Here is a 6,819-nt window from a genome sequence, read left to right as displayed (position 1 = left end):
GGCGGACTCTCAACCACTGCGGCACCAGGGAAGTCCTAACTCATTTATTCTTTATATCCTCACCACCACCCTGGGAGATGCAGAATCACACCTGCATTTTATAGGCAGAGACTGAGGCACCAATCAGCAACATAGAGGGGCAGGGTGGGGCAGTGGTCAGCACAGAGAGCCAAGCCAGAGGGACTGAGTTCAAGTCCCAGCCCTGCCACTTACCAGCTCGGGGATCTTGGACAAGTCGCATGGTCTCTCTGTGCCTCCGTCTCCCCATCTGTCTACCTTCTAGGGTTCTTACAACGAGCAAATCCAGGGCTTTGAAGACAGCCTGACTTAATCGTGAATTCTGTCTGAGCATGAGCTCAGAAAACGTCCTCTTATTAAACGAAATAAGTTACCCAGGGTCACAGAGCCAGAAAGTGGTGGCGCCTGGGTACAAACCCACATCCCGAAGGGGGGGGGCCCGGAACCAGTGTTGTGTTGGACTGGTTTGTACCACCTTGCAATAGCTAGCTGTTCAATTTTTAGGACTTTTTATGTTTAACCCGTTGTTAAACGTGGCCATTATGAAACATTAAGTGATATAAGTTCACCGTGAAATAAAATATGTTCAAGACAGAGGTAATAGATACTCAAAACGTATTGCTTCCTATCTTCTTGAGGTCATTTGTACCCGTGGAACTCGCATACAATGGGTGCGACATGGCAACTCTTCCCACCGTATCCAGTGATGCCAGCCTCGCTGGCGGTGTTCACACCATGGAAACCAGCAAATCAGGGCTTCCCTCCATGCAAGCCAGGTCGTTGCTCAACATTTACCAGTCTATCATCACCTGGACTCCAAGCCCCTAGCCTCTTTGTCTGAGTCTTTCCCGACCTCTCTGCAGGGAATGATGGGTGAGTGCAAAGTAATTCTTATTTTCCAGACACAAGGCCATTTTGGTTCGGAGGGTGGGTGAGCATCAGCGCCTGATGTCAACTCATGCCACATCAAAGGACACTGGAGTTGGTGGGGGAAACCAGCAGGGGGCCAGTTCCCTGCCTCAAATGCCATCTGGCTATTAGGACTAGATTTTTAAACCGTTCTTGCAGGGGCAAGAGTCATGGGTGGGACTGAGGAGACAGTTCATTTCTGGGCACTGCCATTCTCCTTCACTCAGCATCCTGCCCCCGCTTCGGGCAAATTCCTCGCCTGATGATAAGCGTGGCTCCATCTCAGAATTTTCCCATCGTGCTGACAGTTTTAAACCAATAGATTTATGAACTTTTAAGTAATAGAAATATTTAAGGCAGACCTATTCGTCTTATCTGAGAAGCCCAGAACACTCCTCGTCAGAGGGGGGAAAAGTAAACTCATAAAAGGGGATGTTGCTGTTGATCCCGGCCCCTGGAGATGAGACGCAGGACCCCTCTGCCGGCCTGGATACCACCCTTTGCTGCTGTCTGTCTCCTGGGCTTGACTCAGCAGCCTTCCTGCTGGTTCTAGGTGTTGCTAGAAATTCTCCCAATAGTTCCCCTCCCCCCCTTTTTTTAACCCGTGTTAGCTGGAGCCAGTTTCTCTTGCTTGTCTCCAGATGCCCTGATGACGGCAGTGATGGTGGTGGAGATAATGGCCACCGTGTGACCAACAGTTATTGAGCCTCTAGTCTATGCCAAGCACTGTGCTAAGAGCTTTGGACACACGATTCGGCTCGATTCCCGGGAAAGCCTAAAAGGTAGACAGGTGGGTCACGGAGAACAGGGGGAAGGAGACCCAGATTTTATGGGACCTGAAGCTTATTCAAGTAGGGTATCCTCTTTAATAAAAAAAAAAAAAAAAAAAAAAAAAAAAAAAAAAGAAATGACCATTTTTGCAAAACCGTATGACCCTGTGAAAACATCTCCAGGGCCTCTCCCAGAGGCTTGAAGGAGCCTGAGAGAATGAGGAACCCTGATGCTTAATGTTCACGTGAGGGCTCCAATTTACGAGGAGACTGAGACCCAAGGCTGGGGAGTGACTTGTTCAAGGTCAAATGGTTCAGGGAAGGACAGCTTGGGGAGGGTTGGAACATTAGGGGGTTATTTTTAGGAGAAGAAAGAGATAGGGTGGGGAACAGAGAGAGGAATCTGAATGGCACCCGGGGAATGGATAGGATTTGCACGCGTGCACAGCAAGAATAACAACGGCCAGTCGTCTGGGCAGGGAAATGGCTCCAACAAAGACAGGAGCGAGGTGCGCTCAATTCCTGGTCCAAAGACTAGCTGTTGGAGAGCAATGGGAGATGCCAGCTGGTGGTGAAGGGGAAGGTCATGGAGGCTCTAAGAAGTCATGGTTGAGAGCAATGCCTCTGGAGTCAGACCTAGTTTCCCATCCTGTCTCCTTGTCACTAGCTGACATATTCATTTGTTTATTTCCTGTTTCCCTGACCAGAAGTTCCAGAACTTTGGTTGTCTTGCCCCCAAATGGTGCCTGGCACACAGCAAGCACTCAGGAAACAGACTGTTTTCTTCACGGTTTGGTTGGCAGGGCGCATGGACAGGGGTGGTGGTTGATTGGGGGGACGTGGGTTGTGGAGGAGGCGTCCTGGTTCCTGACTGGGTACCAGGAGGAGAGAGACGGGCTCCGTTTGCGATGTTTCGAGTCTTAGGTATTTGCAGGATGGTCAAGGAGAGATAGTGACCAGATTCAAGGCTGAAGATGTGAGGTCTGAGCTGGAACTCCAGACTTGGGTCTTGTCCTCAAATTGATGGAGTGTCAGGCAGGGCCTAGGGAGGAACCAGATACACATCCAAACTGGGCAACTGGGGAGAGTTTAATGAAGGGACTGTTTAAAAGAATGTGAACAGGTTTTGTAATAAGGGTAAGTGGAAAGTAACCTTTACAAACTGTCTAAAAGCACTCAACATTTTGTAATAACCTGTGATGGAAAATAATCTGAAAAAAAGATATATAGGTACATATAACTGAAGCACTTTGCTGTACACCTGAAACTAACACAACATTGCAAATCAACTGTAGTTCACTTAAAAAAACTGTATAAAAAATTAAAAAAAAAAATTTAATACATTTAACAAAGAATGTAAGCAGGAAGAGAAACTCACAAAGAAGTGGAGAAGCGGGGCTGTCAACAGTAGGAGCCTTTACCATCTGCATCAGAAAGCCTTCTCCAGGGAAACAGAACCAATAGGTGATACAGATATACATATACATATAATATGTGTGAATATGTATGTATATATATATATATATGTGCATATACATATATATTTAAAAATTAAAAAAATTTCAATTTCAAGGGATTGGCTTATGCTGTTATGGGGGCTGCTAAGTCTGAAATCTGTTGGCCAGGCTGGAGACTCGTGGGTAGGCACTGATGCTGCAGCCTTGGGGCAGAATTTCTTCATTTTCAGGGAAATCTCAGGTTTTGCTCTTAAAGCCCTTCAACTGATTGAACAAGGCCCACCCACATTATGGAGGGTGGTCTCCTTGACTCAAAGCAGACTGATTTTAATGTTAAACTCACCTACAAAATACCTTCGCAGCCACACCTACATGAGAGTGCAACTGAGTTACAGAGCACTACAGCCTAGCCAAGCTGACACATCAGACAGCCATCCCACTACAGGGCGGGGGGTAAGGGGGTGGGGGACTGGTTACCGGGATCTGTGAGAGTGGTGGCCAAGGAAGAGAGGCTGCCTGTCAAAGCCTTTGGAAGAGGGGTGCATTTTGCCAGTGGCCCAGCAGGAAATAAACAGCCCAACACCCCTGTCTTATCCCCATCCAGTCTCCTGCGGGTGCCTCCAAACCTGAAGCCGGAGGGCGAGGGAGCCCACTGACACGTCCATGCCGGCCAGCTTCCTGGGCAGAGAACCCTGGGTGGAGACTGGATCCGGAGGGTCGGATGGAAAGTCTCCAGCACAGATGGTAAGGAGCATGGCGGGAATGGTCCAGGCCCAATTTGCACAGTGAGAAGGCGAGCAGGGCCAAGAGGGACGCCCGAAGAGCATCCGCAGCCAAGGAATGGGCAGACGAAAGTGACCTACCCAGCAGATAGGCGAGGAATGGCCAGGTGCTGGGAGGAAGTCCAGAGAACCCAGAAGGGCATTGACAGAAGCCATGGGGACCCCAGCCCCAAACCCAGAAGTGGAGCTGGGTTCTGGACTTGGGACCTGGTGGCTGCTAACCATATTCAGATTAAGGACAGACAGAACATGTCAGCCATGTCCCGAGGGGTTGTGGGGACTTATGTCATACAATTTGTCCTCAAGTGCGTGGAGTAAACTTAGAGTCCAAAATAGGAAATCATGGGGTCAGGACCACAGAAACAGGAACAAAGGTGGAGAAGAGGAGAGGATGTACGTATGGATGGATGTATAGATGGATGGATGGATGGGTGGATGGTTGGATAGGTAAGTGGATGGGTGGGTGGGTGGCTGGGAGGAAGGAAGGGAGGGAGGGAGGGAAGGACCATATTCCAGGCACAATACTCACACTTTTATGTGTTCTGTTCTTCGATCCTCATAAGACCCCTGTGAGGTTGGATTGATTTGTTCCCATTGTACGGATGAGAAAACCGAGGCACAGAGAGTTTAAGCAGACTGTCAGAGGTCACGCATCCAGTCGATAGCGGAGCTGGGACGGGCACAGGCCTTGCTGATTTTGCAGCTTGTTTTTTTTTTTTTTTTTTTTTTTTTTGTGATATGCGGGCCTCTCACTGTTGTGGCCTCTCCCATTGCGAAGCACAGGCTCCGGACACGCAGGCTCAGCGGCCATGGCTCACGGGCCCAGCCGCTCCGCGGCACGTGGGATCTTCCCAGACCGGGGCACGAACCCGTGTCCCCTGCATCGGCAGGCGGGCTCTCAACCACTGCGCCACCAGGGAAGCCCATTGCAGCTTGTTTTGACAGTGCTTTTTCCTGGTTTAGAGGCAGACCGTCCAGGACATCAGCCAATTCCGCAATGACAGCATCAGAGAACAGCTTCTTGGCTGCCTGGGTTTGGATCTCGGTTCCATCACTGAGGACGTAGATGATCCCGAGACAGTACCTCACCTTTCCTGTGCCTCCATTTCTTCAGAGAGACAATGAGGACAATGATAGCACACATGTCAGAGCTGATGAGAAGTTGAGATGACTCTATAAAGTGCTTAGAAAATGCCTGCCATGACAAGTGCTGGGGAATGTTGGTAATTAATATCCAGCTCTAAGATCTGTGTGCACCCGGATGCTCAACTCTCTGTACTTCACATTGGACCGAAGTTCCATCCCCTCCCCTCCCAAAATACACACAAAAAATCATTTGGCTTCTCCTTGAGAGAGCTGAAAACCACATCAGGGCTTGGGATGGTTTTCAAAAATCCAGGAAAGACATAACTTACAGTTCCTAGGCAACACGGCTTCAGGTCAGTAATCAAGACAGTGTGAGTGTGAGGAAATATCTCCTACCAGACACCTTGATGCTACCCATATTTATTAAAAATGTGTCCCCATTATCACCACTCTACTAACATAAAAGTGCTGTCTGCACTTCAGCAGGGCTTCCAACACGGAGGCTGCTGCATGACGTATGGGCTTCCTGCCCGTTTGTGGTTTCTTTGTTTAGGGTTCTTTGTTCCCTGCCTTCTGGGTACCTGTGGCCTAGGCAGGAGGTAATAGACGTTGGATCGCAGCATTTGGGATCTCAAAGCTAGAGGGCACCTCCGGGGATGAGGTCAGTGGCACGCTGTAGAGAAAGAACACAATAGTTAGAGTCAGATGATGATCTAGTTCATATTTCTGTCTTTAGCATTTACTAAGTCATTAATATAGTCATTTATTCACTCATTTATTCATTCAGTTAATTATTCAACAGACTTCTGTTGGCACTGTGGCAGACAGACCCAAGTGTGGCCCCCATGATCCCTGAGCCCTGGTGTTCATTTAATCCCCTCCTCTTGAATGTAGGTGTAACCCTATGACTTGCTTCTGGCCAGCAGACTATGGCAAAGATGAAGGGATTTTGCAGGTTACAGTGCTAAAGTCATGGATTATTGAGTTAATTCAAAGGGAGAGAGGTTCCTGGTGGGCCTGGCTTAATCAGGTGAAAGACTTTAAAACAGGGACTGGGCCCGCCCTGAGTCAGACTCTCTCCTGCTGGCCTTTATGAAGCATGCTGCCATACAACCACAGGAAATGAATTCCTCCAGCTTGAATGAGCTTGGAAGCAGATTCTTCCCCAGTCAAGACTCCAGATGAGAACACAGCCCAGCAGACACCTTGACTGCAGCTTTGTGAGATCTGGGTAGAGGACCCAGCTAAGCTGGGCACAGACTTCTGGCCCAAGGAAACCACGAAATAATAAATGTGCATTGCTTAAAGATTGTAAGTGTGTGGTAATTTGTTATGCAGGATAGAAAACTAATATAAGCAGCTACTATGTGCCAGATGCTGTCAAAGATGCCAAGGATAAAATAATACACAAAATAATCTCTATGCCCTGTTCTCAATAGGCTTGCAGTCTAGTACCTTGCCAGGCACAGAGTAGATGCTCAATAAAGGTACAGACTGTAGACCTATTTTCAGCTCATTTCCTTTCTATGGGACCTTAAGGAAGTCAGGTGACTTCTCGGAGCCTCAGTTTTCTCAGGTGAAAAGTGTAGACAACAAAAATCTCCCTTAGGTGGCCATTTGTGAGTGTGCGCTGAAAATCTAAAATCATTGAGCAAATATAAGTTATTACAGTATTTTAATTGATTGTTTTCCTCTGGCCTTGCACACTGTTTTAGAGAACATCAAATACTGTCATCCCTTGTTTACAAATGAAATATAGGGGCGACTGCATGTTGTCCACCCCTAATACCTGTTTCC

At 48.1% G+C, this 6,819-nt stretch overlaps 1 long non-coding RNA gene across 1 annotated transcript; it reads left to right on the top strand.

Annotated features, from left to right (window-relative positions):
* The first annotated feature begins 2,120 nt into the window (after positions 1–2,120).
* Positions 2,121–6,326, top strand: LOC136792676 (uncharacterized). The gene is made up of 3 exons (XR_010836814.1): positions 2,121–2,206; positions 3,759–3,898; positions 4,900–6,326. It is a non-coding gene; the product is annotated as an uncharacterized lncRNA (long non-coding RNA).
* Positions 6,327–6,819: the final 493 nt, after the last annotated feature.

This window comes from Kogia breviceps, chromosome 15 (genome assembly GCF_026419965.1).
Source record: "Kogia breviceps isolate mKogBre1 chromosome 15, mKogBre1 haplotype 1, whole genome shotgun sequence".
In the NCBI taxonomy this organism is placed as follows: Eukaryota; Metazoa; Chordata; class Mammalia; order Artiodactyla; family Physeteridae; genus Kogia; species Kogia breviceps.
This window is presented reverse-complemented; position numbering and strand designations above follow the sequence as displayed.